Source organism: Sciurus carolinensis, chromosome 8 (assembly GCF_902686445.1).
Source record: "Sciurus carolinensis chromosome 8, mSciCar1.2, whole genome shotgun sequence".
In the NCBI taxonomy this organism is placed as follows: Eukaryota; Metazoa; Chordata; class Mammalia; order Rodentia; family Sciuridae; genus Sciurus; species Sciurus carolinensis.
The window spans coordinates 7,140,738-7,155,035 of NC_062220.1; the positions used below are offsets into that span (position 1 = coordinate 7,140,738).

The 14,298-nt window shown below is 39.0% G+C and overlaps 2 non-coding genes and 1 pseudogene across 2 annotated transcripts; all 3 read right to left on the reverse strand.

Moving 5' to 3' along the window:
* Window positions 1-1,048: 1,048 nt before the first annotated feature.
* Window positions 1,049-1,120, reverse strand: Trnac-gca (transfer RNA cysteine (anticodon GCA)). The gene has a single exon. It is a non-coding gene; the product is annotated as a tRNA-Cys (tRNA).
* A 3,699-nt stretch (window positions 1,121-4,819) lies between these two features.
* LOC124990182 (proteasome maturation protein-like) lies at window positions 4,820-5,247 on the reverse strand (annotated as a pseudogene).
* A 7,788-nt stretch (window positions 5,248-13,035) lies between these two features.
* On the reverse strand, window positions 13,036-13,107 carry Trnac-gca (transfer RNA cysteine (anticodon GCA)). Its single transcript has one exon. It is a non-coding gene; the product is annotated as a tRNA-Cys (tRNA).
* Window positions 13,108-14,298: the final 1,191 nt, after the last annotated feature.

Here is a 14,298-nt window from a genome sequence, read left to right on the forward strand (position 1 = left end):
TGAGTCTCAGTCTCCTGGTAGGCCAGAAAAAAATACAGTCAAACAAAAGGGAGGAAGGAGCCTTGACACTGCATGCAGAACCATTTCTTCACAAGGCTCACACCACTGGGATCCTCAAAACATGCACAGAGTGTTCACTGAATGGACACAAGAAAAAGAAACTAATGCACGAGAATTGCCTATTCAAGGAAATAGAGGCAGGAGTGAAGCAGGACTGAAGGGTTGGGGCAGGGAGGTTGCATGGGTCAGCTGGAGAAGGGAGGGATGGAACAAACTGAACTTCTGACACACTGGTCTCTCCTTACAGGAAGTTTCAGCATTAGGGAACTTAGGAAGAGAAAGGACAGTTTTCTATACCATGCTCAGTGAGCAAAAACAGGGCAGTCAATACCTTACTCAAAGCTACCAGTGTTACCTAATGAGAGTGTTTCAGTGCTGAGCTTTACTCCAGGAAGTCTAGACCTCCCTATGGCCTCCACCACCCCTGCAATCCTCTGCCTCTTCACTTGTCACCTTCTCTTCACCTGTACCACGCCTTTCCCACAGTCACCCTGCTCCACCCACCTGACCACTGTCTCTGCCTGCAGACACACCTGTCCTTTACCAAGGACTGAAGGCACTAGTTGGACATCATTGCTGGTCACCTCTGGAATGTCCTTTACAACTACATCATGATGTAAGTTCCAACATAATTTTTCTTCCAGTTAGAATCATTGGATCTTAGGGTAGATGTTAGCAGGGGACTATCCTCCCCCAAATTATAGTTCCCTGAGACCTCCTGAGTGATGTTAATCAGAATTACTAGATGTGATCTTGGTTTAAATAAAGTCAGCCAATAATAATGCAATAATGCCAGTCAGTCTGGTTAACTCTGATTCAGTGTGTTCCCCCATAATGTAAACTCTGTGGAGCAAGTAGGGCTATTTAGTCAGCACTTGGAGATGTTGTGGGTCAGAGAGTGATATTGTTTGTCCATCCACCCCACTAGGTTGGCCAGAGGAGCACACAAGACACTGATGCACTTCAGTGAATAAAAGTGTAACACAGTAGGGGGCACATGGATTTGAACCAGGGACCTCTTGATCTGCCGTCAAATGCTCTACCCCTGAGCTACACCCCCTCCAGTGTCTATGAGGCTTAATTAATATCGTCAATTCCAATAGCCACACCCAGACTACCTATGATATATGGGTTCTTCAGGAAGGAGCTCTAGGCAGCTGCCAGGTCTGGGTCAGTGGAAACTCATCACCCTGCTGCACCTCAAAGGGGCACCTCAAAGCCCTCCACCTACATCCTCCCAGCCTCAGGGACAGGTGGGTTACTTGTGGGGTTTTATTTGCAGGGAGGCATAAGATTTTTAGTTTTTCTTATATTAATCTTGTCAGGAGAGTAGTTAGCAAAGATTTTCTCCAATTCTGTAAGTTCTTTCTCCACATGCTTAATCATTTTCTTTGCTGTGCAGAAGCTTTTCAATTAAATGCCATCTGATTTATTAGTTCTTGGTATTATTTCCTGAGTTTTAGGAGTCCTACTGATAAAGTTGTTGCATGCACCAATGTGGTGGAGGGTTGATCCTGTTTTCCTCTAGGAGTTTCATAGTTTTTGGTTTAATTTCTAGATCTTTGATCCATTTTGAGATGACTTTGATGCAGGGTGGGAGATAAGGATCTAGTCTTATTATTATCCATATGGATAACCAGTCTTGCCAGAACCATTTGTTGAAAAGGTTTTATTTTCTCCAATGTGTTTTTGCACCTTTGTCAAGAATCACATGACGGTATCTATGTGGGTTTGCCTCTGTCCCATCTATTCTGTACTGTTGTTCTATATGTCTATTTTCTATACCATACAGATTCTGTTACTAAAGCTGTGGAGTGAATTGTAAATCAGGTATTGTGATGCCTGTGGTATTGCTTATTTGCCTTAGAATTGCTTAGGTATTCTGAGTCAAACATGAGAGTTGATGCTCATGCTTGTTCTGGAACTCCATTTGCATTGTATATCAAAAACCATCCTTTACTTTTAGCCTCTGGCTGTCTTTGCCTGTAAGTTGAATCTCTTGCAAACAACATATACTTGGGTCTTGGTTTTTTTATTTTTTATTTTATTTCCTCTAATTAGTCATACCTGACAGTAGAATGCATTCATACATATTGATATATCATACATAAATGGAATCTGATCTCTCAATTTTCTGATTATGCATATTGCAGGATCACATCAGCCATGCAGTCATACAAGTACATGAGGTAATATAGTCTGCTTCACTCTACTATCCTTCCTTCCCCCATACCCCTTCCCCACTTCACTCCCCTCTACTTAATATAAAGTAACTATTCTTCCCTATCCCCCACCCTTTACAGTGATTTTGCTTCTATATATCAGAGAAAACATTCAGCCTTTCTTTTTTTGGGTTTGGCTTATTTCACTTAGCATGATATTCTCTGACTCTATCCATTTACCAGCAAATGCCAGAAATTCATTCTTCTTGAAGTTGAGTAATATTCCATTGTGTGTGTGTGTATGTATGTATGTATGTATGTGTATATTATATCACATTTTCTTTATCCATTTATTTCTTAAAGGGCATCTAGTTTGGTTCCGTAGTTTAGATATTGTAAGTTGAGCTGCTATAAACATTGATGAGGTTGCATCACTGTAGTATGTTGATTTTAAGTCCTTTGGGTATAAACCTAGGAGTGGGAAAACTGGGACAAATGGTGGTTCCATTCCTAGTGTTCTGAGGAATTAGAGAAATGCAAATCAGAGCTACTCTAAGATTTCATCTCCCTCCAATCACAATGACATGAAGAATATAAGCAAGTATATGTTGTCGAGGATGTGGGTCATGTTTTTTTAACCCATTGTTCCAGTCCATGTTTTATAATTGCAGAGTTGAGACCATTTGCGTTCAAAGTTATTATACAGAGATATTTATTAACTCATGCCAATTTTATTTATTTCTAATGTTTAGTTTTTTCCTGTTCTCATTTGTTTAACTACTCTTCTAATCAGATTTTTCCACTTATAAGCTCTGGGGTTCGTTTTTTATGTCTTCTGTGTGGAGTATTTCTTTAAATTTTTTTTTGTAATGCTGGCTTACAATTCTTTTTGTTTCTGCCTATCCTGAAAGGTTGTTATTTCTGTTTCAATTCTGAAGGATAACTTTGCTGCATATAGTGATCTTGCTTCACTGTTATTTTGTTGACAACTATTTTCTTGTAGGATTTGGAACACATTATTCCAAGCCTTCCTGGTGTTATTATTTGTAATGGGAAAACAGAAGTAATTCTGATTGATGGCTCCAAAAAATGACCTGAAATTTTTCTCTTGAGGCTTTTAAAATTCTATTCTCCTTCTGTTCATTACTCTTTTTCATTATAACCTGTCATGGAGAGAGTCTTTTTGCATCTTATCTTTATGGGGTTCTGAATGTCTCCTGTATCTGTGTGTCCATCTCCTTCATAAGTTTTGGAAATTTTCTATAATTTCCCTGAAGAAATATTCTTCATGCCATTAGCCTGCATCTCACAATCCTCTTTAATTCCAATGCTTTTAATTTTGAAATTTTAATGTTGCCCCAAGTCCTTATTCTGGTCCTTCTTATTTACCTTATTTTCTCTGATATGATTTGAATGTTCAAGTCTGACCAGTTTGTTTTCCAGTTCTCAGATTCTGATATCAGCCTGGTCTACTTTATTAGACTTTCTACTGATTTTTTAAACCTTTTTCTCATTGTCAAGATTTCTGTTTGATTCTTTTTCATATTTCTGTCTCCTTATTGAATTTCTCGTTTATATCCTATATTGACTTCTTTAATTCATTCAGTAGTTTTTCTCTATTCTCTTGAAATTCATTGATCATCTTTATAATCATTCTCACAAATTTTTTCTCTGGTATTTCATCCACTTCAGTATATTTTCAGGAGAATGATGAATTTTAGGAAGCTTCATGTTAGCTTTATTTTCATATTTCTTGTATTCTTGTATTGGGTTTCATGGATTTGTTGGGATGGACTTTTCTTTTTTTAATGTTTTAAAAATCTTTAATTTGTATATGGCAAGATCATAAAGAATACTTTATAAGAAGAGGACTCATAGTGATAATTGCTTAAAACAAATAAATATGAATTTGTTCAGGTATGCACAGTATATATAAAAATGAGTCTTACTTTTTTAACAGTGTAGCTTGCTCATATTCAAATGTATATTATATCCATAAAGTACTATGGTTTAATCTACATCTGCTAGTTACTTTAATCTTTCACATAAAAACAAAATCAAAACCCTTGAAATTATACTTTTCATCAAAGAATCAAAGAGCCATAATTCTAAAATATCATCAATATAACAAATATTCTTCTCACAGACTATGCTAAAACATGATAAATATTTTCTGTACTCAATTTGTGGTGCTGTCATTGAAATCAGTTACAAAAGTTTATTCCAAAAGATGTTGCTATGAAGTTGGCAGACTGACATATTGATAATGGTTTTTTTTAAATATTAAACTTAGTGGAAATCTAGAAAGTAGGTTGAATTAGAACCTGTTGATAATTTATAATATTCTTGAAAAATAATTTTGAATGACAATGGAAGCTATGGTTTTCATATAAATTGGAGCTTGAAAATCATCTTCCTTTAGTGCTTTCAACTGTCACATGGTCATAAATTGAAGACTCAAATAATATCAAATAATCACGGATACTATTTAGGCAGAATCTTATGTGTCAGTACTTTTAATGTTGTATACATCGAATTATAACAAAAGACAACTATAACAAGATGCAGTACCTCTGATTCATGAACAGCAAACTACCTTACAGTAAACCGGGTTTATATTCCACTATCAATTGTGGTTAGCCCATTAGTTCACTTTAAGATTGATCAATAAGAATACCTTCAAATCCAATAGTCTCAACATTACCCCTCAAAATATCCAGGGAAAGATTTGAGCTTGAAAGAAATAGAAGACACTGAACCTGCTGCACTGCCTTAAATTCCATTTGTTTAATTTTAGAGGAGCAAATAGACCTTGGATGTTCCTCAGTGTAGAAAAATTCATTTTATCTTGGTTGAGCTGGAAATTATTTTCTGATAATTCAAGAGGATGACTGGGCAAAAGTTCATTTTTCACACAAGAAAAACCTTTCTAAAGAAGATCATGACTTTCAAAAGGCCCACTTACTGAAAGTTCTGAACCTGGAATACTGTCTTTTAGTTGAGATCCAAGTCCTCTGTCATTCATGTTCACACTGCTCAGAGAACACCTCTCAGCCCCATTACCTGGGAAGGATTTTTCTTACACTCTTATTTGTTGACCCTTTTAGAGCCCAGTCCTCTCTTGCCAAAATGTTCTGGAATATAATTTTGATGTGAACTTTTCCATTTCCAAATGGGTTTTGTAGTATTGTTCCCCTGCAAGTTCTTTGATTAGATGATGATTAGAGTATTTTGATACAGTGTGTATTGCGTCAGAGCTTGAGGATTCTGTTTTCCTTGTAGGTCTCCAAAGAGTGGGGTTCTTCTTGTAGATCTTCCAGCTTGTTGATACAGCGGGGCACGTGGGGTATACCCTCTGTGACTGCTCTTCTTCCTTTAACACCTCTATAGGGCAATGGGAGCTATCTGGATTGAAAGCCCTCATAGGTATGGTTTCCTCACACTTTGTGTTCATTCTTTTTTGTTGGAAGAGTGGATGTCTATGAGTGAGACCGGTGCATCCCCCATAGCCATTACCACTTGAGGTGTAGTCATTAGTTTGAAGTTTTTGTCTCTTTATTTTTATTTTAATGTATCATTGAAGTTTGAGCATGATTAGTTTTGAGAAGCAAGGACTGTTGCCTCCTGGCTGTGTTTAGCTCAGCAGGAGAATCTCTGCTCTGTGAACTTGTTAGGGTGCCAGCAGATTCCCAGGACCTCACAGCAAAGGGAAAACAAACAATATCAACAGAAGCAAACAATATACAGCATTAAAATATGTGTCCAGTGTCTATGGAATCTACAACACCAATTATTACAAAAAAATAATGGTGGTGTCAGCAATTGCCAAGAGCAGAAATAATAAACACCCATGATCTAGATCTGGCATTGAAGTAAACAGTAAGCATCAACTACACCTTTCACAGTACTAAGTGTTGCCACAGCATCAATGGTGTTAGAAGGAGTTATATAAAACAAATAATTCTGAAATTTGGCCAAAAACAGAAACTGCCAGATTTCTCTATTGAAATGTGACTTCACGTATTTCATCTCCAACTTTAATGAGTCCCCCTCAACCTCCTCTCTCAGAGTGTGCTGGAGGCACCACATGTGCATCTCGAGAGCACACCTGGCTCCAGTGTTTCCCCCAAGTCCACGAGTGGTGATAAGACTGTGGTCCTGGTCTTCAATGAACCTCACACACAGCTCAGGGAGAGCCTCCTCCATACTCCAAGGCCTCAAAGAGGGGACTCATTTATTGCACTGCATTGCTCCTTCCCTCAGCAAATGATCATGGAGTTACTTAGATACTGGACCCTCTTGAAGCCACCACAGAGAAAAAGAAGGCATTGTCCTTGATCTTCATGACAATATTATATTATTTCCATAATATTTCAACAGAAGCAACAGGAGACTAAGCAGAGTCCTGAGAGAGCAGGAGTAAGGAGCCCCTTCCCAGGGTTAAGAGGAACTATCTATAGAACTTACACAGAGGACTTTTGACTAGAGGAAGAAGCTGTGCTGCTCATCACCACAGGTCTCTTAGAAGGGTGCATATTCATGCAGTGAGGGAGTGTCATTGTCATTGCCTTAGAGAACAGCCTGTGCTAGAGCATGACCACATGTGACCTGGAGGAGACTCACATCCAGCCCTTTGCTGTCTCCTTCTACAGAGGACAACAGAGGTGTCACCTGAGCAGAATCAAGAGTACAATGAACCATCCAGTTAATCCATACAGCAGATTAATCCACCAATTGGTTAGTGCTCTCACAATCTAATCCTTCACTTCTCAACATTCTTTCATTGCACTACACGTGAGTTTTTGGGGACACCTCTTAGCTATACTGTAACAGGGACTATTAAGAAGGTGCTGCTATGAACATTCTTGACATCGACACCCTCTGAGGTCTACATATAGGAATATAGGAAGGAATAGGGTATTCATATTGCTAAGTAGTAGGGTACTCATATTGATAAGTAATAGGGTACTTATATTGTTAAGTAAGAAGGTACTCATATTTTTGATATTGAAAATGCCAGGCAGGTGTCTAAAGTGGTTCCACCAGATTCCACTACACCAGTAGGGTGAGTATTACTGTGGTTGTGCATCCTCACCAACATGTGGAAGCCTTAATTTTTCCCATTTTTACTGCTCTGCTGAGAACATGGTGACATCTTCCTGGCAAGCAATGAGATGTGGGCATTCTTTTGCAGGCTAATAGAGAAAAAGATTATTTTGGCTAATTTCTTCAGAGGTTCAATCCATGGTGCACTAATTCCATTGCTCTGAACCCAAGGTGAGGCAGAACCCCATGGTGGAAGAGTTTGGAGGAGGAGTGATGCTCCATACGTGGATACCAGGGAGCAAAGTCAGAGGGGAAGGGACCAGAGGGAAGATGAATCCTTCAGAGTGTTCCCACAGAGATCCACCTCCTCCTGCCATGCCCCATCTGCCTACAGCTACCACCAGGTCAGTCCATTCACCCCAGGATGGACTGATTAGGTTACAGCTTCTCAATCTAATCATTTTATTTCCTGACCTAACTCAGGAACATGCAGGAGATACCTCATACCTAACCCAAATCAATCCACTTCTTGTCCCCCAAAATTTTTGACCACCTCAAAGTGCAAAATGCATTTAGTTCATCTCTAAGGGTCCCCACAGTCTTAACAGTTCCAGAATCACCAGAAGTCCAAATTCAAAGTCTCCTCTGAGACTCAAAGCAAACTCTTGGCTATGAGCCCCTTTAAAATTAAAATCAAATACATATATCCAAGATACAATATCCCAGAGTAAACATCTCATTCCAAGAGGAAAACATACAAAGAAAGAATGGGACCAAAATCTACCCAGGGTTTTTGGTTACTTTTGTTTTCGCAAAGTTTTTGTTTAAGACCTGCACTATTTCTTTCTGAAATGCACAAGTTGAAACCACAATGGAGAGTTTGCTATTTTTTTCTTTTTAAAATTTTTTTATTTATTTTTGTTAATTAGTAGTACATGACAGTAGAATACACTTACACATTTTGATAGATCATGCATAAATAGAGTGTAATCTCTCATTTTTCTAATTATACATGTAGGAAGCCATCCTTATCTAGTAGAATCAGACGAGGTTGAGCCATCGGACGCTAATGTCTGGCTTCTAGGAACTGCCAGGAAGGTGCATGGGAGTGGCTTCTGTCTCCTTCTGGAATACTCCCTCTAAGAAAATGACTCCCCTAAATTCACCCTATACTACCATCATATAAAAAGCTTCTGAAGGTCTTGCCCTCTGTATCTGTGTGTCTATAAATAAAAGAGTGTTAGGTGACTCCATGTTGTTGGAGGCCAGAACTGGTATGGTCAGACCCGTCAGGCCCTCTCTCATTTATAAAGAGTATTGGTTCTTGTGTGTTTCTTGAGTAGATAAGTTTATGATAAGTAGATAAGTTTAAGTTTGAGTAATTGATTTGTAAAAAGCCAACATCATCCACCAGCAATTATCCTTTTTCTCATCCACACAGAACGGGGCTGAGAGACCCCCACATTCACTGCAGGATCACATCGGTCATGTAGTCATACATGTACATGAGGTAATATGCATGATTGCTATTTAAGACAAAAGAATTTCATGATTTCAATTTCAATTTCAGTCTTCAACGGTTGTTGGATTTTCATGATTACCATTTCTTCTTGTGTTGATTTTGTAAAACTAAAGCACAGGTATAGACAAACATCAAAGATTAGATGTAAATAGAATTTATTGGGGAGCAGTGGCAAACTGCATCATGGCACCTACACTTCCATGAATTGTCCTTTATTTCAAGAAACATTTCTTAGACTGGACACAGTTGGACACATCCTAGCAAGTCTGCCAGAAGATACTTCCCACCTCATGTACTTACAGGTAAGCTCAGAGGGACCACACAACAGTGGAAGACTTCTGGGGAAGGAAAGGCCTATCAATAGACAAGACAGTGTGAAGCTGGACCATCAACTGCTTAGGAAGTAGCTATGCTAGGACCTCTGTCATCTCAGATATTGTATTTTCCATTGAACAAGATCAGTCCTACGAAACTAAAACAGATTAGTGAGAAGGGAGATCATCAAGCCAAGAATTTCTCTGTCTTCATGCAAATTATATTTTTTCTAGAAGTGTTTCTATGCCATCTAATATCATATTTCATAGTCAAAAGTGGCTTGTAATATCATGGTACAAGCATTTCAATGTCTTTGGAAATTATGCTATGTATCCTTTCTAAAGAAATGTCATGTTGGCTATGAAGGTTTTCTGTTTTCACTTTGTTAATCTTGCCTGAATTACCAATTTTATTATTTGTTTCAAAGAACAACTGTTGGTTCATTAATCCTGTTTATTGTCTACTTATCTTTAACACTTTCTTCCTTATTCTTCCCTTGGATTTATTTTTACCAATCCATTTGTACCTTTGTTGAGATAAATAGTTTATTTTCACTTTTTCTATTTACTCTATTGTAGGTGAATTAAGGCTATAAATTGTCCTCTAAGTAGTGCTGTTGCTGCAACTCACAAGTCTTAATATCTAGTATTATCATCACCATTGGTTAGTACAAATTATTTCCTAATGCCTATTATAATTTCTTCTTTGATCCACAGTTGTTTAGAAGTACAATTTTTAGTTTTTAAACATATGAGAATTTTATAAATCTTGTTGTATTTTCTAGTTATTTGATGTTACTGGTTTTCAGTTTAATTCTATTTGTTTCCTTTCTTTAAAGTTGGAGATAGACACAATTCCTTTATTTCATTTATTTTTTTCACATGATGCTGAGGATAAAACCCAGTGCCTCACATGTGTTAAGCAAGTGCTCTTCCACTGAGCTACATCCCTGGCCTCTAATTTTATTCTGATCAGAAAATAATCTTTATGATTTTAATACTTTGTATATTCTAAAACTGCCTTATGGTTCAGTATAGTCATTTTGTCAATATTGCGTGTGCACTTGAAAAATGCATATTTCGCACTTAAGAGAAAGAATATTTATATTTTAATTAGGTTGAGTTTATTAATCATGTTTAGATCTTTGGTATCACTTTATAAGACAGTGTTTAAGACCTCTCATTTAGGGATCCAATGGAAATTTATCCATTTCTCCTTTTTAGTTTGATTAACCTGTGTTCCATTTGTTTTGAAGCTGTTATTAGATTCAACAAATTCAGAATTACTCTTCCTTCATGGTTAGTTGACCTTTTCAACAATACAGAATGACTCTTTCTATTCTTAGTGTTAGTCATTTTTCTGATACTCTAAAAAATGCTTGAGATCAATTTTGTAAAGAAAAAATTTACTCAGGCTCATAGTTTTGGAGTTTCTGTCCCTGGTCACTTGGTCTCTTTGCTTTTGGGCCCATGACCAGGTAACACCTCATAGAAATGAACACATAGCAGAGGGAAATCTTTCACATCATTGGGATGTTTCCAGGGTCCAGCTCTAGCACGGGTCGTAGTGGTCACAGATGATGGAGTAGGCGTCGGCGAGGTGGAGAACAAAGCAAAACAAACTCAAGGAATGGATGCTATGTTCTAAATTTTATTTTTCCCAGCCAGCTTTTTATACATTAAAAGGTTGACAGTTACACATATTTTTCAAGAACAGAAAAAGATCACAAGGAAAAATAACAAAAATATCTTGTATAATCATTACTAGAGCAGGCAATGAAGTATTCTAATTATTTTTAGTAATTGCTTACTCGTGATAACCTATAACTAAACAATAAGACATATTAATATTGATTAACTAGTCATAAAGGTTAAAGCAAGTTCAGCAGGGTTGAGTAAATGTCAGTTGTGTGGCTACTGCTGTGGTTAATAAGTGCTAGACAGTTTAAGCTAACAATAATATGACATCATCTTCTACTGTGTGAACTTAACATTGAGGAACTTTTTCTCCAGGGGATAGGTGGTCAATAATATTTACAGCATTTAGTAAATCCTAATCTTTAAGAAATGGAATATCTTGCACTCTTGTATGTATACTTTCAAACCAGATTATAACATGTCCTGATTTTACATCTAAATATCCTGTGGGAGATAAAGGAGGATCTAAATCCAGGGGCTTAAGAGGCATCCCTCTGTAAGGATGTCATGGCTTTCCATTAATCAAATAAGCATTGTCATAAGGTGTTTTAACCGTAGGAACTCTATTTTCTTTATTTCTTCTGTTCCTGTTAATCATTCCTGATGGGGTTGGAGTTTTTTGCCTACATACTTCAGGTCATCTGAGAGTAGTCAACAGGGGATCGGCAGCTAGAATCTATTTTTGTATTTTCTCATAACATTCTTGGTTACTCAGAGTTTCATTACAAATGAGTAAATCTGAAATCACTGTTCCATTAGAAGTCTGGTTTTTATGTTTTAACCCTGGTTCTGTTAAGACCCCTGTTTTCAGGGAAAACACATAAAATATTAATAGTAAACCTACACGTATTAAGCGAGCAAGGAAGGAAAGTCCACAACCAAATTCCCAATACGACAAGACTTTGCAACCCCTTTATTACTCAGCGGAATCCTTGTCAAGTACTGAGGGGACTTGCAGGTGGTGTAACAGGATGTGATGAAAGGGAGGAAGAGAAAGGGGCTGGGGTCACAATGTTTTCTTCAAAGACATACCCCACTACAGGAAACCTCATGCTAAGCCCCTCCTCTTAGTTTCCACTACCATCCAACAGCACTAATCTGAGGACTCAGTATTTAATGGGTGGATTTCAGATATGTTCCAGATTCAATCTATAGCACTTATTAATGTTTTTTGCCTCAAAAACTATGCTGTCTAGTAGTAATGAAGCTACACTCTGTAGTACATGTATCTGTCTTTTTATTTTTAACCCGTCTCTATCCTTGATATAGATGTGTTTTCAGTGAGGAAGATGGAGTGTGTTGGTTTTATTTTTTTAATCTAGCAAAAACCTTTTAACTGGAACATTTAAAACACGTGTGTTGGAGTATTTGGCATTGTTCTCAGTACTTTAAATTCACAGACACAAGCACACAACACTATAAGGCGGTACTACTATTAGCAACTTCCATTGTACTGATTCATAAACTGAGACACTACAGAGGTTGGGCACCATATCAGAGGAGATTAAACTCATTCACCTCAGCACCATCCAGGAGGTTCTGCCACTTGGAATCAAAACCAGACACCCCAAGGGTGACCTACCGAAAGCTGACAGATGTGGACAAGGTGTTACTCGTCCTCATAACCCTGAGCCTGACACAAGGTTGGCACCTGCTCGGCAGATGACATTCAGTGAGTATTGACTGTAACAGGAGGTGACTCTGCTGACATCAACAGCCTCCTTCAGGTCTTCCCCTCCAGCTGGTGCTTATCCTTTATCATGGTCTTGGCCTCTATCCCCCAACCTAAACCTGATGATTAGGGATCTGGGAATTCAGAATGCATCTCATCACCCAGGGGCCAGCCCTGGGCCAAACCATGCAACATTTCTCCCTCTGAGCATGGGATGAAGGTGGGGTGTGGATCAGTGAGTGTAAGAGGGAAGGCCCAGGGGGGTGACAAAGGCCTCTGAAGGTAGCTTCTGAGACCTACTGTGTGTGCACTGTTCTCATGAGGTGGGAGATTCCAAGTCAAGGTACCCTTTGGCTCTTGGGGATGATAGTGGGGTTGAGGAGGTTGGCCCTATGCATAAAATGGATATTAGTGTGCCCAATGTCATGCAGCTCTGAGAGGAAGGTTCTAAGATGGTTTCTGAAATCCCCAATCCATTAATGGAGGTCATCCAATGTCACGTGGGGCCCTCCTAAGAGGAACTGCTTAAGGTAGCTACCAAAACAGCATGGTAGGTAAATAAGGGGGCACCTGGATTTGAACCAGGGACCTCTTGATCTGCAGTCAAATGCTCTACCCCTGAGCTATACCCCCTGCTGCTATGTGGGTGTAATAAGCACCCTAAACCTGGATGGCCACACCTTGCATCCTCTACCTGGAGATGTGCACTTGATAGGGCCACATACTTCCTTCATCAGACACTTCCCTCCTGCTAGGCCACGCCCCTTCCTGACTACATACCTGCCTACCACCTCTACTTGTCCTAGGTCCCTCCCTAGCTCCCAAGTGAGTCAGTAACAATAAAATCATGAGTGTTTGCAGCTGGAACCCTTCAGAAGCAAATAGAACTGCTGAAATCAGAGCTGGCTGCTCAACAGACCCTTTGGTAGTCAGGGTGGGGCTAGCTCTAGGCATATGCAAAACTTCTAGCTTCCCCCCTGGGAACTCTTAAACCTAGGCATCATGTGTGGCTCTAAAAAGTGTTCTGGATGATGCTGACTTACCTTTAGGAGCTATTTATTTAATTTGTGCCTTTTCATGTGTAGATCTGGAAGAAAATGACAGAAGTTGCAATATGCCAGAAAAAAAGAATATCTGATAGCTGAGGAGTCATGACTGGAGTCCACATCTAGGCCTCTTGGCACCAAATGCTCTGGGCAGAGCATGAACTGCCCTTTTGTCTCTCCTATTCCTCCCCTCATTTTCTTCATCTGCAGAATGCCTAAGCACTTCAGACAGAAGAAACCTGAAGACAGGACTCAGTCCTCAGAGGTGGGAGTCAGAGATCTCCGGTCTCTAGAGTCACACAGAGATGCCAAGGTATGGTCAGTGTGAAAGGAAGGGGCAGCCATTTCTTCACAAGCTCACAGCATGGAGATCTTCAGTGTGTGCACAGAGGCTTCATCTATCTCAAAGAAACAACATTTTAAAAGGAAGCCAACCCCAGAGAAATGACCACTCAAAAAAAGTGAAAGGAGACAAGATCAGGTCTGAAGTGTTTTGGGGAGGTTCCTACCCAGGATCTGGGAGGATAGAACAAACTCACCTCCTCACCCTGTAGTCCCTCCTTGCAGGAAGATTTAGAATAAGGGGAACCGGAGGTATCAGGAATCTCTCTCTCTCTCTCTCTCTCTCTCTCTCTCTCTCTCTCTCTCTCTCTCTCTCTCTCTCTTTCTCTCTCTCTCTCTTTCTCTCTCTGTTCTTTGCCTTTATAGAATTGCACCTTCATTTTTACATGTTCCTGAGGATCAAACTCAATGGCTCACATGCACTAGGTGAGCGCTA